Source organism: Hippocampus bargibanti, linkage group LG02, assembly GCF_051943395.1.
Source record: "Hippocampus bargibanti isolate YZ-2025 linkage group LG02, ASM5194339v1, whole genome shotgun sequence".
Classification (NCBI taxonomy): Eukaryota; Metazoa; Chordata; class Actinopteri; order Syngnathiformes; family Syngnathidae; genus Hippocampus; species Hippocampus bargibanti.
Genome location: NC_142735.1, coordinates 872501 through 889098, shown reverse-complemented (window position 1 = coordinate 889098; position 16598 = coordinate 872501). Strand labels below are relative to the sequence as shown.

Here is a 16598-nt window from a genome sequence, read left to right as displayed (position 1 = left end):
ATTATATGATCATAAAAAATCATTTTGAGCAGTTCTGGTGTAGGAATATCATGTTTGTGAACTTTGAGAATGATTCTGAGAGTCAGATAGTTAGTTCTGGAGGATGCCTCCAGTGTATTCTATGGGAAAAGAAAACGAGTGATTTATTTTATTTTATTTTTAACAGCTTTGGTTAACCCACTGCCTGGAGGGATTAGTGTTGCCTTGGGCCCGAACATTTAAGCTCCTCGACTGAGAGAAGCAGTTTTTTGTGGATTTAACAAAAAAACGTGAAATGCTGAGTTACACTTGAAACCAGTACATTTTCTCAAGTAACATCCTGACAGGGAATCATCATTATACTGTGATACATCAGCTTACAAACTTAATTGGTTCCCAGAAATTGTGTGTAAAGCGAAAAGTGTGTCTTCCAAACATTAATTTCCCATAGGAAGCCATTCAAAATGAGAATAATTTGTTTCCAGGTCCCCATAAAACATAAATTTCTACTAAATAAGCCTTAAATGCCTATTTTCCAACTTTTCTTTTTGTACTCCTTTCGTGGATGTGTACAATATAGACAATGGGTCCTTCCTGGTCTGCTGACACCATGTTGCTCAATTGAGCTATCAAGCTGTTCGGTCGTGTGGTTTGGTGTTCTTCCGCCGAAAAGTAGTCCGCCAGCCACCGTGGCGCTCCGTGTGTTTCCTGAATACTAGTTTGTATGCCCAAGATTAAAAAAAGTCCAAAGTAGCAAACAAAACCAAGAGTAAAGCATGACAAGATGAAACAAACCTTGATAGGGTGAAACAAACACTGAATGGTCATGGCGGGAGTCACTTTATAGGGTTCATTCAGCAAATACACACACACACACACACACACACACACACACACACACACACACACATTTACTATGTAAACACATGTAACCAAGAGTTGAACAAAAACCTCATCCGAGTTCACAACCAACAGAAAATCGACTGACACGCTCCATTGAACAAAAAAAAAACAACAAATAAATACATAATTAAAAACTATATAGAGTGATACCTCAGCTTACGAATTTAATTGGTTTCCACAGTGTGTCTAAGGCAAAGTGTGTCTTCCAAACATTAATTTCCCATAGGAAACCATTAAAGTGAGGTTAATCCGTTCCTATGTCCCCTTAAAACATACTTTTCTACTAAATAAACCTTAAAACTACACAAAGTATACCTTATTTTATGAATAATAAATGTTTAAGATTATATTCTCGCGAATTTGATGTTCGTAAGGCGAAAAGGTCATTAGCTAAAGCGTTCGTAAGCCGGGGTATCACTGTATATAACCATCTAACCCCTCTGGCTGATATTGTTATTCTACTGCAGCATTCATTTTAAAATATGGAAAGCCTTGCCTCTCAAAACTTGCACAAAAACTCTTTTTTTTGGGGTGGCGTGGTGATACTCATTCCCAAAAAAAGTTACTTCCTTAACAAGCAGTGGAAGGAGTAAAGGAACAAACGTGGGAGTTACTTGATAAAACTTTTTTCAAAGTCAGAAGACGCCTTCATTGTACACTTTAATATTTAAGGCCGAGTGGTTCATTGCTATGCGCAGGTTAATTTCTTTTTACATGTGATAATTTGGTGAATGATGGGGAGGGGGGGTGTTAAAAAGACCTTGTACCGTGATACCTCGGCTGATGCTAAATTGAATGTTTATGTATTCCTAAAACTTAGTATTCTGTGTGTACTGCAATTCGAGTGAAAATGACAAAAACCCTGGCACTGGAGTGGACACATTTTTGCACGGCTGGCGGTGAATGAGTTAACCAGCTGGAATGATCATGACTGAATGGATATTTTAGTTGCTTTATTTATAGTGCATTTGTCACATTGGGAGATTATTTTACAGAAGGCATTTACTTTCCTTTTGGGGCTTTGAAGTATAGTTTGCATAAAACGAATTGGAATGACATCGACATGTGGACTTATGGCACCCCACGCTCGGATAATTGTGTCTCATGTGCATCTATGAGATCACAATGGCTTATGAGAAATCCCCTACAGCACAGGTGTCAAAGTCAAGGCCCGCGGGCCAAATCCTGCCCGCCACATCATTTTTTTTGGCCCGGGTAAGCAAATCAAACTTGTTAAATTCCATGATGATTGCTAAAATCTGAGCCAAAATTTCATATTTTTGGATGTCAACCACAATAGAAGTCATTATTCTTGACTTCAGATTTGAAAACGAGTTATTCATTAATTCGCTGTGTGCTCTATATGTAATATTTGAAGGGATTTAAACATTCTAATGGGTTCCCCAAATTCATAACTGCCCTCGAGAGGAAACCATAACTACAATGTGGCCCGCGGCAAAAAATGACTTTGACACCCCTGCCCTACAGGGATTGGTTCTGGCAGACCGGGCTTCCGTTTCGACCACATGTCCACATCCAAGCAACAAACGATTTCCATCCTAGCCTGGAATCCCTCTGTGGGCCTGGTGTGTGTGCTGTTTTTGTTGTTTTTGTTTTTATTGTAAACATTGTTTGCTTGCTGAGGTGTCTTTAAATGAGTTTTTCTCAATTTAACAGGAAAGAAAATGGTGGTCCGTTTAGTCATAAGCATTAAATCCCTATCGGCTTGCGGCGCATGAAAAATAGATAATGTTCATTTTTGCTGTGACTGGCAGATATTTTTTGAGGGGGGGGGTGTCATTTCAGGTATTGCATTTCAGGAGAGAGAGTTTATCCCGTCTCAAGTCAAGCTATTCCAATTTTCTTATACAGTGATACCTCGGCTTACGAACTCTTTAGCTAACAAACTTTTTGCCTTGCGAACATTAAATTTGCGAGAATATAATCTTGGCATCAGAATCAGAATCAGAATACCAAACTAGTTTTAATTACAATACAATAGCACATTTATTATACATAAAATAGGGTATATTTTGTGTAGTTTTAAGGCTTATTTAGTAGAAAAGTATGTTTTATGGGGACATGGGAACGGATTATTCTCATTGTAATGGTTTCCTATGGGAAATTAATGTTTGGAAGACACACTTTTCGCCTTACACACACTTTCTGGGGACCAATTAAGTTTGTAAGCTGAGGTATCACGGTACAGTGATACTTTGGCTTCTGAACTTAATTACTCCCATCAATTTGGCTCCACAAATAACCCGCACTAGCCATCAGTTCAATTTGAAATGACAAGCAAGGGAACCAGCTATTAATTATGTTTTTAGCGTGTCTGCTTGCATTTGTTACTGTTGCAATATCACAACTTCCAAGATGTACAACCCAGAGCTCCTTGAGACACTTTATGCAAAAAGCAATCCAATCTATCAAGCCATCAACGACCATCACAAAGGTAAATAAAACGACTTTATTATATAGTATAGTTTATTTCTCTAATTATAATACCATAACACATTTATTATACATAAAATAATGTATATTGTGTGTACTTTTAAGGCTTAGACAATTAGAAAGTACAAAATTATGTTTTATGGGGACGGATTATTCTCACTTTAATGGTTTCCTATGGGAAATTATTTTTTGGGATACACAGTTTTCGCCTTACACACTGCCTGGGAACCAATTAAGTTCATAAGCCAAGGTATCACTGTAGTTGCTTTAATATCACCAAACGTTACTATACGGAAGTTAGGTTTGTTTTGGCTTGTCATGTTTTTGTTTGCTACGTTGTTGGACCTTTCTGTTCTAATGGCTTTGTTGTTTGAGATTTTGTTTCATGCTGACTTTATGATAGAAATTAGACAGAATAAGAAGTTATCATATTTAAAAGTTTCATGCTTAGCTGGCCAACCAAACAATAGGCCCACAGTCAAGGCGCAGATGGCCACAGTTAATCTGAGTGAATCAGACACAGCCCAGTTAAACTGTCAGCGTCATCTAGGAGATCTGGCCTTGGACAGAATTTAGGACTTGGGAAACTCCTTCATCAAAGAAGGACTTGAAACTCCCACACAGGAAGAGCTCATTCACCAAGTTACAAATTCATCAGTTCATGGAAAAGACAACCAATTAAAATATCTATGTTTTATTGCTTACACCGATCTCGTCTGATCTCGGAAGCTAATCAGGGTCGGGCCTGGTTAGTACTTGGATGGGAGACCTGGGAATACCAGGTGCTGTACATTGGCAGTGGGTAGGTCCTATAGACCTACACGGGTGTAAAGACGACCCCGCCATCCACGAGTCTCCGGAGCCTCTAAGGTGGTCTGGTGGTGAGATCCGCCACCTTTCCGACAGCTCCTATAGGAGTAAACCCGAAACCAATCCGGTCATGGCGCACCTAAGGCTAATGTTCGCAAGGCAAAGGTGGTAAAGGCAAACTCCGCTACCTTTCCGGCAGCTCCTGCGATCATACTGACCCCAATATTGTATCAGCTCAGCTGTTCCTTTGGTCCAGTCAGCGTGGTGGAGAGGGGCAGCTGCATAGGCGACAACCTGCTCTCCATAATACACCGCCCAGGCACACTATCCACCGGGGACGGTTATCCATGGTCAGCCATGACCGATGGAGGCCGACGACGATTGCTTACAGCTGCTGGTGCTCAGGACGTCCAGGGGTGTGGTATTATAATCAAGAAAACTATGTTTTACTAATGTATCACTTTAATTTGCATATACTCTCAATAAATAGCTTGGCAGAGGCCTGCAGAATTCAGGCGTCTGTCATGAAAGGCAATAAAAGACAATGTTTCTGTGTTCGAGCCTTGGTCCACAGTGTCCAATTGAACATCTCTGACACTTTATTTTAAACAATTTGTCAAATACACCTCTGCCTGCTTATTTGAGGTCCACCACTACCACCACCTTGCCAATTGTGACATTGTCCAAGTGTGCCTTGGTGAAAAGGTTTCTTCAGCTGTCATCTGTATTTCTTTGACATCCGGCACCTTCGAAAAAGTAGTTTTTTTTTTTAATCGATGGACCACTCCTGTACGACAGAGAGCTGACACAGACCTACAGATGAGTACCTTGAGGTTTGCTGACAACCAGTCCAGGGTTGCAACCTGCCTCCTGCCAAAAGACAGCTGCACACATACTTGATTTGAAGTAAGTAAAAGCTGATTTATTTTGTCATGGTATTGTCTACCGCTGTCAGTTTATATTGCCATTCATGTTCATAAAGGAGTACGTTTAGCCTGTTCAATAAATGTTTATATAGTTGTTGCTTGGAGCGTGATTGAGTTTGACACTCCTACTCGAGGCCAGCGCTGATTTCCTTGTTTCCTCGCTGTCCGTACGCCTACACATTCAACACATTACTCAGGTGAGTCAATACTTGATTACTGCAATTTGCTCCAGTTTGCTGAAAAGGAAGTTTACTCTCTGTCTAGACTGTTGGCTTATCTTGTCACACAGTGTCCAAATATGTTTGATTTTTTTGGGGGGGGCGCCCAAATATCAGATTTTTAACAAATTCTCAAAAAAAAGACTATAAACATTGCAGGGATAATACTAGTGGGCCTCAATCTGCAGTACATATGCACCAAAAAGCTAGCAACCACTCATTTGACGACAACAAGGTTACAATCTTAGCGTATGAAAATAGATGGTTTGAAAGGGGAAAGCCATACAATGACTAAAAATTAACAGAAATATCTGAAACTCTGGTGAATGGTCTTCCATAAAATGCATGTAATTTGAAATAGATAGCGTAATAATCAAAGCCACAATTGAAATGTTCATGGGTACGCATCTGTTTGCGTCACCCTGTGTGATAATATCATTCATATACAACATGGATAAAGAAAACAACCAAAAGTTCACCCAAAATCGCGTAGAGATTTGTCAATTCCTGATGAATTTACCGCTGGCTTTGTTAATCAATAAATGATTACAAAATGAGGAAATGTTCATCATTCATAAGGATGTTTTATTGCATTGTGGGAAAAATCAAAGTGAAGGCTTATTATTAGGTTGCCATTTTGATTTTTTCAACACAAGGAATCTTAATTAAAAATCTTAATTAAGAATGCATATCACCCAATGCTTCAAAAAAATCCAAACAGTGCCACCTTAATAATAATAATAATAATAATAATAATACATTTAATTTACAAGCGCCTTTCTGAACACTCAAGGACACTTTACAACAAAGACAACACACAAAACAGTAAAATCATGCATAAAGCAATAAATAATAAAACAGCATAATAAATTAGACCATGTAAGCAAGTTTAAAGAGGTGGGTTTTCAGGTGAGATTTGAAAGTAGGAAGGGAGTCAATGTTGCGGATGTTGGGTGGAAGTGAGTTCCAGAGTTTAGGAGCGGAGCGGCTGAAAGCTCTGCACCCCATCGTTGTGAGACGGGCAGAGGGCGTGTAGAGGTGGAGGGAGGAAGAGGATCTGAGGGTCCGAGTAGGAACGGAGATTTGAATTAGGTCAGACAGATAGGGAGGGCAAGGTTATGGATGGCTTTAAATGTAAACAGAAGTATCTTGAATTCAATACGGAGTTTAACAGGGAGCCAGTGGAGCTGTTGGAGGACAGGAGTGATGTGGTGAAATGAGGGGGTTTTTGTGATGATCCGGGCTGAGGAATTTTGGACTAGTTGGAGTTTATGGAGACATTTTTGATTGACCCCGAAAAGAAGTGAATTACAATAATCGATACGGGAGGTGACGAGACTGTGGACGAGGATAGCAGTGGTGTGAGGGGTGAGAGAGGGACGGAGACGATTGATATTGCGGAGGTGAAAATATGCAGACCGGGTTATGTTATTTATGTGGGAGTGAAAAGATAGTGTGCTATCAAGGATGACACCCAGGCTCTTAACCTGAAGGGCGGGGGACACGGTAGAATTGTCAATGGTGAGAGAGAAACTGTTTGCTTTGTGAAGGGTGGATTTTGTACCGACAAGGAGAAGTTCAGTTTTTTCGCTGTTTAGTTTGAGAAAGTTATGAGAAAACCAGGATTTGATTTCTGAGAGGCAAAGTGTAAGGGATGCAGGTGGAAGAGAGGCGTCGGGTTTACTGGAGAGGTAGAGCTGGGTGTCATCCGCGAAGCAGTGAAAATGAATTCCAAATTTGCGGAAGATATCACCAAGGGGAAGAAGGTATGTAATAAAGAGAAGGGGCCCCAGGACAGAACCTTGGGGCACACCAGAAGACACAGGGGAGGACCGTGAAGTGAATGAGGTAATTTGGATAAACTGTGAGCGGCCAGTGAGGTAGGAGTGAAACCAACTGAGTGGGGTGTGTGTGGAGAGTCGGTTGAGCAGGATGGGGTGAGAAATGGTGTCAAAGGCCGCAGATAGATCAAGAAGGATGAGAATAGAGAGGGAGCCGGTATCTGCTGCTATGAGAAGGTCGTTCGTGATTTTTATGAGGGCTGATTCAGTGCTGTGGCGGGGACGGAAACCAGACTGGAATTGTTCATAGAGGTTATTGTGAGTGAGGTGAGAGTGGAGTTGACAGGCGACGGTTTTTTCGAGAATTTTTGCGAGAAATGGAAGATGCGAAATTGGACGTAGGTTATTGAAATCATTGGGATCTGAACCAAGTTTTTTCAGGATTGGTGTTACAGCTGCGGTTTTAAGAGGGACAGGAACAATTCCAGTGGACAGTGAGGAGTGAATAATAGCTGAAATAAAAGGGAGGAGAGCAGGTAGACAAGATTTGATGAGGACAGTAGGGAGGGGGTCAAGTTGACAGGTGGAATTCTTGGACTTGGTGATGAGGTCAGAAAGTAAGGAGGGATGAGGGAGTTCAAAAGACGACAGCAGTTGATAGGGAGTAGGAAGGTTGGGGGAGGGAGGGGATACAGAGGAGCCGAGGTGTTGGTGGATCTTGTTGATCTTTTCAGTGAAAAACAGAAGTAGTGCGTTGCAGGTGTCTGAGGAGTGAAAGTGTGGGGGGAGAGAGATAGGGGGTTGAATGATTTTGTTGTATAGGGAAAACAGAGTCCGTGAATTCCCACTGTTAGCATCAATCAGTCCAGAATAGTATTCCGATTTTGCGCGTGTGATAGAGTCCTTGTAGTGGGTGAGGTGAGCTGTGTACATGTCCTGGTGGGTGGTGAGGCCGGTCTTTCTGTAAAGTCTTTCCAGCTGCCGAGTTTTCGCCTTGGTGGAGCGGAGTTGGGCGGTGAACCAAGGGGCGGATCGAGTGAATTGGACTGACCGGGATTTAACAGGAGCAAGGGTGTTGAGCATGTGTGCAAGGTCCATGTTGTATTGGGAAACAAGTTCATCAGGGGGGGAGTTGTAGTCCGGTTTGAGGTTGGCAGCCATTGCAGTGAGGGTGACAGTGTCAATGTGTTGGATGTTCCGATAAGTGATGATGCGCGGTGGCTTGGGGAGAGAGAGTGTGATGGGAACGTTAAATGAGACGAGGAAATGGTCCGTTACAGGAAGTTCGTTTGCTGTGCAGTTGGCGGGGGTAAAACCACAGCAGCATATTAAGTCCAGGGTATGCCCTTTTATATGCGTGGGGAAATCAGAGAATTGGTGTAAGCCAAAACTCTCCAATGAGGAAATAAAGTCTTTGGTGAGGGGATGGGTGGAATTGTCAATGTGTATGTTGAAGTCCCCAAGGATAATAATATTTGGTGACAGAGTGGAGAGGTGTGTGAGGACGGCTGAGAAGTCTTTTAAAAAGTCACGATGTGGTTTAGGGGGGCGATATACAGTGGCTATAACTGTGGGAGATGGACCAGAAATTTGACACGCAAGGCATTCAAATGAGAGAGTTTCCGGGACTGGTACTTGAGTGACTTTCCAGATCTCGCGGTAAAATATCGCGAGACCGCCTCCGCGGCCCGAGAGGCGGGGTTTTGAGAGGTAAACAAACCCAGGTGGCGTCGTGTCGTTCAACTCGGAAAAGTCCCCCGCCGTTTGCCAGGTCTCATTCAAACAGAAGAAGTCCAGCTTACGGTCACTAAGGATGTCTTGGATAAGACAACCCTTACCCGTAAGCGAGCGGATGTTCAGGAGGCCGAAAGTGACGCTGGTGGTGTCATTTTGAGGGGTATTGGCCGACCTAGCCAGGCCGGCCAACACACGGTGTTGCACGGAGCGGCTGTAACCTCTGCGTGGCCGGCGGAAAGATGACCACAGGGAGGTGATATCCTTGGAGTCGTCGAGGTGAAAGTCTCGACGTGATCCGCGGTGGATATACCTCCGGGAAGGGCGGCGAGCGATTTCCGGGAATCGGAAAATCGCCTGTGGCACGCTCGTCCACCGGGAGCGGAGTTCAAGCAGCTCTGACGCCGAATATTGCAGCCGTCCAACGGGTCGTTGGAGGAGCGACATGATAGCAACCAGCAACGTCCAGAGACAGGCAGCTTATGATAAAAAGCTTTTTTGTTGTTGTTGTTGTTGTTGTATTTCCTCGCAAATGTCAATAATTTATCTCACTCGGTTATTTTATTTATTTTTAAATGGGCTGAACAGAAACTAATTGGCTTCCTCTTAATCGCCTACTGAGGTTGGATTCTCTCCAAAACAACCTTCACGCTCTTTTCTCATCTCAAGCACTAAATAATACCCGAACTTTCATCTTGACATGTCACTCCTTCATAAATTCCCCCGAATTCCCGCAGAGGCTTCAAAAAAGAATCACAGGGGGGGAGAAAAACAAACTCCCAGCAGAAGGATAAGATTTCTTTGACATGCGCAACCTTGTGTGTCTAATGTGTAAGAATACCCCCCCCTGTATCCTGTGACATGTGATCCTCTCAGTCTATTTGGGATGAGATGTCACACTGTCACGGTTTGCAAGATGGTGATGGTGGTGGATCCCAAAAAAGCAGGCAGGGGTAGCAGCAGGGTTGTAATTTACAAATTGTATTAAAATAAAGTCATCAGGAACAAAATCTAAAGCATCAAAGTCAGCCGAACAGAAAAGTACAAAGTATCAAAGAAACCCATGAGTAAAAATCTGCCAAGATGAAACAAACCGGACAGGGTGAAACAAACAATGACCTGACAATGAATGGTCGTGCCGGGAGTCCTTTTAGCTGCCACTGATTGGGACGACCAACATCTGTGAAGGTGCAGGCGGGGCCGACAACCCCACCGGTTGATCGCCCACTGGATTGTTACACACTGAACGCTTAAAGGACAACTGACGTCTCCGGACAAGTTGTGTCCATCATTTGTAAAATGGCTTCAAATGACTTCTACTGAGCGTATTTTACAAAGACTCCACCGCATATAGCTATATTTTTAGTTTTATAGTTTTAAGACTCGCGCTGAATATTCCGGAAGTCTTTTTTTTTTTTGAGTTGGTGACGAGTCCATACGTGACGTCACTGAAGGTACGCCCCTGACCGAAAAAAGGACACATTGTAGCAGTCCTTCCATCAGGTCAATGCATTTTGCTGTACTTGTTTGGTCTGAAAACTTTGTGTTGCACCAAAAACAGGTAAAAGAGGGCGACAAAGCTCCGTGTAAGGAATTAATCAGCCTGGTTTTTTTTCAGCCTGTTTGTTTGTATTTTCTGCCTCTTTTTTTAGTGTTACATCCCCCCCTATTGCCTCAAAATGGCACGGAATAAATTATTTAATCGATTGCAAACATGTACGCTTTCCTCTTCAGAACTATTTGAATCATATTCATAACTGGATGAGTAACAAGAAAGCATATTCTCCGAATCTGAAGCCCTTGTTTTGATTCTCCAGCAATGCAAGACGTCTTGGGGTGACGCCACGAACAAGGGGGCGGGACCTTCTGAAACTGGCCATTTCCGGTTTCAAATTGAAGTACTTTTGAGACACTTTAAGTCATTTTTATTGGTGCTTTGCATTTGACTACAAATATCATACTGCGTGTTTTGGGTATTTTAGATGCTATAAAACCCTTTTCTGATGTCAGGAAACAAAAAAAGTGATGTCGGTTGTCCTTTAATAGTAATAATAATACATTTCATTTTAAGCGCCTTTCAAAGCTCTCAAGGACACTTTCCAGTCACAGACAAGCATAGCGACTATAATAAATAGAATGCAATCACATCAATAGAATATAATAAATACAATACAGTTATAAATAGAAACAAGAGAAAGAGCTACACAGAAAATGTGATTTTAAATAGGTGAGTTTTGAGATGAGATTTGAAGGTGGGAAGAGAATCAGAATCAGAAAACATTTATTCGTCCCACAATGGGGAAATTTGCAGTCCACAGTAGCAATTTGAAAGGGGGTGGAATTGGGGGGTGAAAGGATAGAAAACAAGATTTTCCAAGCATAGCAAAATAAAAATGTCAGCTGAATACTGTAAAAGTGCAAAAACCGTTTCATTAAAAAAAAATACTCGTGCAAGTATCAAGAAAGGCATATTGATGCATGTAGCTGTATTGCATCGACCCATAATTACAAGTATTTTAATTACAAGAATTGATGTTACGAGTGTTGGGAGGAAGTGAGTTCCAGAGTCTAGGGGCAGAACAGCTGAAAGCTCTGTCCCCCATCATGCTGAGACGGGCAGAGGTGGAGGGAAGAAGAGGATCTGAGGGAACGAGAGGGAATAGAAATGTGAAGAAGGTCAGATATATACCCTGCTCCTCCCTCCTGCCTGCTTTTTGGGGTTCACCACCACCTTGCAAACGTGACAATATCAATATCATACTACTCCAAAACATGCACATTTTCAAGGAATAGTAAAATTAACATGGTACTTTCTCCGGTCAAGTAATTGAACTATAGTTGCTTTAATATCACCAAACCTTACTATGCGGAAGTTATTTACTTTTACATGAGTTGCTAGTGGGCTGCACAGACACCATTTATTATTCATGCACACTTGACACTGATACTCATCATTCTGCTCAGTCGCATTGCTGTCGTAAATGTGCACAGATCTTTTCTCATGTTATTACTCCAATTCGTTTAGCGAGTACATTTTCAAGCATTTTCTAATAAAATGGGAGCCATGTTGGAACTTCAAGTCCAAAAGAGGATGATAGTAGAGCAAAAAAAAAAAAGCATCTGAATACAAACTGTTTGCTCCACTTTCTAAAATAAAAGTGAAATATGTAAAAGTTAGCCACACATCTTCAATGTTTCCCTTTGGAATATGTTTTTTGCCCATTTTTTTCGGTAAAAGCAACACAACCCAGTGCTGGGAAAAAAATGTCACTGGCCTTTATAATACCCTTGTTAACATTTAACGGACAACCAACGTCACTTTTTTGTTTCCTGACTGAAACTAGAAAAATGTTTGATAGCATCTAAAATACCCAAAACACGCAGTATGATATTTTTATTCAAATGCAAAACACCAATAAAAATGACTTAAAGTGTCCAAAATCTGCAAAAAAATTGAGCTGCGAATTGGGCATTTTCAGAAAGTCCCGCCCCCAGTTCGTGTCGTCACGCCAAGACGTTTTGCATTGCTGGAGAATCAAAACAATGGCTTCAGATTTGGAGAATATGCTTTCTTGTGACACATCCAGTTATGAATATGATTCAAATAGTTCTGAAGAGGAAAGCATACATGTTTGCAATCGATTAAAGAATTTATTCCGTGCCATTTTGAGGCAACATTGGGGGGTAATGTCTCACCCAAAAAGAGGCAGAAAATGGCCACCGAGCTGTTGTGAGGAATGAATCAGCCCGTTTCCACAGGCTGATAAATTCCTTCCATGGAGCTTTGACGCCCTCTTCTGGCTCTTTCTGGTGCAACACGAGGTTTTCAGACCAAACAAGCATTGACGTGATGGAAGGACTGCTACAATGTGTCCTTTTTTTCGGTCAGGGGCGTTACTTCAGTGACGTCACGTACGGACTCATCAGCAACTCAAAAGCAAGACTTCCGGAATATTCAGCACAAGGCTTAAAATGTAAAATATAGCTGTATGCGGTGGAATCTTTGTAAAATATGCTCAGTAGAAGTCATTTCAAGCCATTTTAAAAATTATGGACACAACTTGTCCGGAGACGTTGGTTGTCCTTTAAGGCTTAGAAAATTATAAAGTAGAAAATTATGCTTGATGAAGACCTGGGAACGGATTATTCTCATTTTAATAGTTTCCTATGGGAAATACATTTTGGGGATGCACACTTTTCGCCTTACACACTCTGTCTGGGAGTTACGTTTGGAAGCCAAGGTATCACAGTATGTGATTCTGGCATCAACAGATGTCATCGGAGCAAGACTCCAAGGAATCGGCGGTTGCTTTATGAAAAACAACATGTGAAAACTGTCACAAGATAAAAATACCGTGCTTGAGAACATCCATTATTTTTTCACATTACCGCAACGCCGCGACTGAGAGCCGGGAGATGATTCGCAAAGGAGAGAGCTGTATGGACGACATGGAAATGAACACTCTTTTTATCTCAATGGAGCTCCGTGTTTCGACAGACCTTATCATATCAAACACATGTTGCTTCTATCCGGGTGTAAATAAGATCAAAACGTGACTTTGTTTTCCCGGTTATTTGTGTTTATTTATTATTTTTTTTACCTGTTGGGGTTATTTTCTGTAAATGTCACTTGGAACGTAGAGTCCCCCCCGCCCCTCTCTCTTCCCCCAACAAAGCAATTTCCCAGAAATGAATCATTGGGATGTGTGCGGCGCATCCAATGCGTACATTTTCCTCCTGATCGGTCTCCGTCAATACTCTTCTGACACATTCTTCACCAGTTGACAAGTAGATTGGACGGCTCACAAACAGACAATGTGTGACAAAATGATTTTGTTTTTCATTTTCTGTCGCATAGCCCTCAAAGTATTGTAACACATGCACAAATGGATCCCATTAAAGGTGCAAGAAATGTTGAAGTGGGTTTCTAAGAAACTTATTTTACTCTGAAATTGCCACCTAATTCTATTAGCCACGGATTATTCTCGTTTTAATGGTTTCCTATGCTGATGAAATCGGCCACTCCATTCCATCGACCATCACAAATGTAAATAAAAAAAACTTTAGTAGATAGTACAGTTTATTTCTTTAATTATAATACCATAGTACATTTATTATACATAAAATTAGGTATATTGTTTGTAGTTTTAAGCCTTAGAAAATTAGAAAGTAGAAAATTAGGTTTTTATGGGGACCTGGGAACGGATTATTCTCATTTTAATGGTTTCCTATGGGAAATTATTTTTTGGGATACACACTTTTCGCCTAATACACTCTGTCTGGGAATCAATTAAGTTCGTAAGCCAAGGTATCACTGTATATAAAAAAATATAAAGGTTTTTCTATTGCTGCTGGGGAAAAAAAAGACGACTCAATATTTCATTGAACAGCAACATTCTCTCAGCAACCACAAAATATACTTTTAATTCAAATGGACTCGAATAGCTTTAAGAAACACATTTCAGTGAACGCTCTCAAAGACAGTTTTCTGCTATCCAGGAAAGGGAAATTTGGAGTTTTTTTTTTTCTTTTTCTCCTGATGCAACTCTCAGCGCAGCAATGACAAAAGAATGGCACAAAAATCAGGGCATCATAAAACATTCAACATCATTCAAAGTCTCCGTTCCCAAGCGCAACGAAACAATCTGACATTCAAAACTATAAGAGAATGTCGGTCCAGGAAACATATTTAAGGAAGTCTTTTTTTTTTTCATTTTTGGGGGAGAATAACGATAGCTTTGGGGAATACAACTTGTGGGAAGAAAATACTGTGGCTACACACTACACCCCCCCCCCCCCCCCAGCTCCTGCCTTCATCATCCGGTTGTAGAGTCATATAAAACAAGACTGTGAAGTCATTCCTCTTTTGTCAAATGAACATGGCGGTTTTTATCAATTTTAGTGTAGAATAGGCAGAATACGCTCACCTTTGTAATATCATCTTTCTAGTTCATCTGTGTAAGCTCTCAGTCGTACAGGAGTGGTCCATCGATTAAAAAAATGTTTCTTCAACTATCATCTGTACAGTGGGACCTCGGTTTATGAACACCTTCTTGCCTTACGAACTTTTCGGTTTACAAACGTTAAATTTATGGAAATTAAACCTTGGCATACACGTTACTTTTCGGGATACACACGGAGCGCCACCCCACCACAGCTGCGGCGGAAGAACACCAAACCACACGATCGAACAGCATCACAGCCGACCGGCCGACCTTCCCACACCCCCTTTCTCTGAGTGCACACGTCGTTGGTCTTCAAGGATTTATCACGGATGTTTTTTGCTGTTATGGGGCCGAAAAAGACCCCACCATAGGCTCGTGTTCAGCCGAAGAAGACACAAAACAAAATTACAGTCGAGGAGAAGAAGGAGATCATTGAGAAACACGAACGAGCTGTGCGTTTGTCTGACTTCACGGCCCAGTAGCAATATGCTATTTCCACCATTGCTACTATCCTTCGCAACAAAGAAGCTAAAGGTGTTTCCGTGCTGTCAAAGCAACGGTCTCGGTCAATAGAAGAGTTTGAACAATTCCTGTTAATTTGGATTCACGAAAAGCAGCTAGCCGGCGACAGCGTGAATATAGCAATTATAACCGAGCAAGCACGGCAAATTCACTCTGATATCGTCATGCGGCAACCTGGAAGTTTGCCCTTTATTAATGATTTTAAAGCTAGCAACGGATGGTTCGAGAACTTTAAGCACCGCACAGGGATTCATCACTCGTCATGGTGAGACAGCCAGTTCTGACAGTAAAGCTGCCGAAGCCTACAAGGGATCATTCGTTGAAATGGTGAAAGAAGAAGGCGACCTTCCTCAGCAAGTATTTAATGCAGATGACACCGGCCTTTTTTGGAAAAAGATGCCTAACCGGACTTTCATAACACAGGAAGAACCCTGAACCCCATTCCATCAAGCCATCAACGACCATCACAAAGGTCAATAAAACAACTTTATTATACAGTGCAGTGTATTTCTTTCATTACAATACAATATCACATTTATTATACATAGAGTAAGGTATATGGTTTGTAGTTTTAAGGCTTATTTAGTTGAAAAGTATATTTTATGGAGACCTGGGAACTGATTATTCTCATTTTAATGGTTTTCTTTTTGGGATACACACTTTTCGCCTTACACACTCTGTCTGGGAACCAATTAAGTGCGTAAGCCAAGGTCCCACTGTACTTCTTTGAAGGTGTCGGACGTTTCCATTCTCATCCGAAAAGCTTCGTCAGCAAACTAAAGTTGTAATCATAATAATAATCCATTTCATTTCTAAGCGCCTATCAAAACTCTCAAGGTCACTTTACAGTCACAGGATCAATTTTCCTGTGGGTGATCAGTGGCAGCCACACGCGCCAGCGTTCACCCAACGCAGAAGTAACTTAAATAGATAGAAAGCTAGCTAGCTAGTGGATAGTCAATATATAGGAAATAGTTAGCCAGCTAGACACCCAGCTATATAGCTAATAGATAGCCCGATAGATAGCCAGCCAGATAGCTAAGCCATCTATTTAGAGAGCTAGATAGCTAATAGATAGACAGCTTGATAGCCAGCCAGATTTATATTTCGTCATCACATACACTTCAACTTAACTCATTCACTGCCATTCACAAATGTATTCGCAAATTGAAAATATGACAGAGCGCCATTCCCAAATTTGTTCGGGTTCAGTTTATTTTCTTGTTTGGGTGCTTTTATCTAGAACTGCTTCATGTCACAAAGAGGGTACAGAAAAATGAATGACTCTGTGTCTTTGTGTTGTCATATTATATGTTTTTTTTTTTT

General features: G+C 41.4%; 1 long non-coding RNA gene across 2 annotated transcripts in view; it reads left to right on the top strand.

Moving 5' to 3' along the window:
- Positions 1–16598, top strand: part of LOC148901079 (uncharacterized) — a 199575-nt gene that overhangs the window by 178221 nt on the left and 4756 nt on the right. The window contains exons 6-7 of one of the 2 annotated variants that reach the window (XR_016118180.1): positions 4945–5052; positions 5165–5269. This is a non-coding gene — a long non-coding RNA (uncharacterized LOC148901079). Of the gene's footprint in view, positions 1–4944; positions 5053–5164; positions 5713–16598 lie in introns of those variants that run through there. The other variant, XR_016118178.1, reaches the window with a different exon arrangement.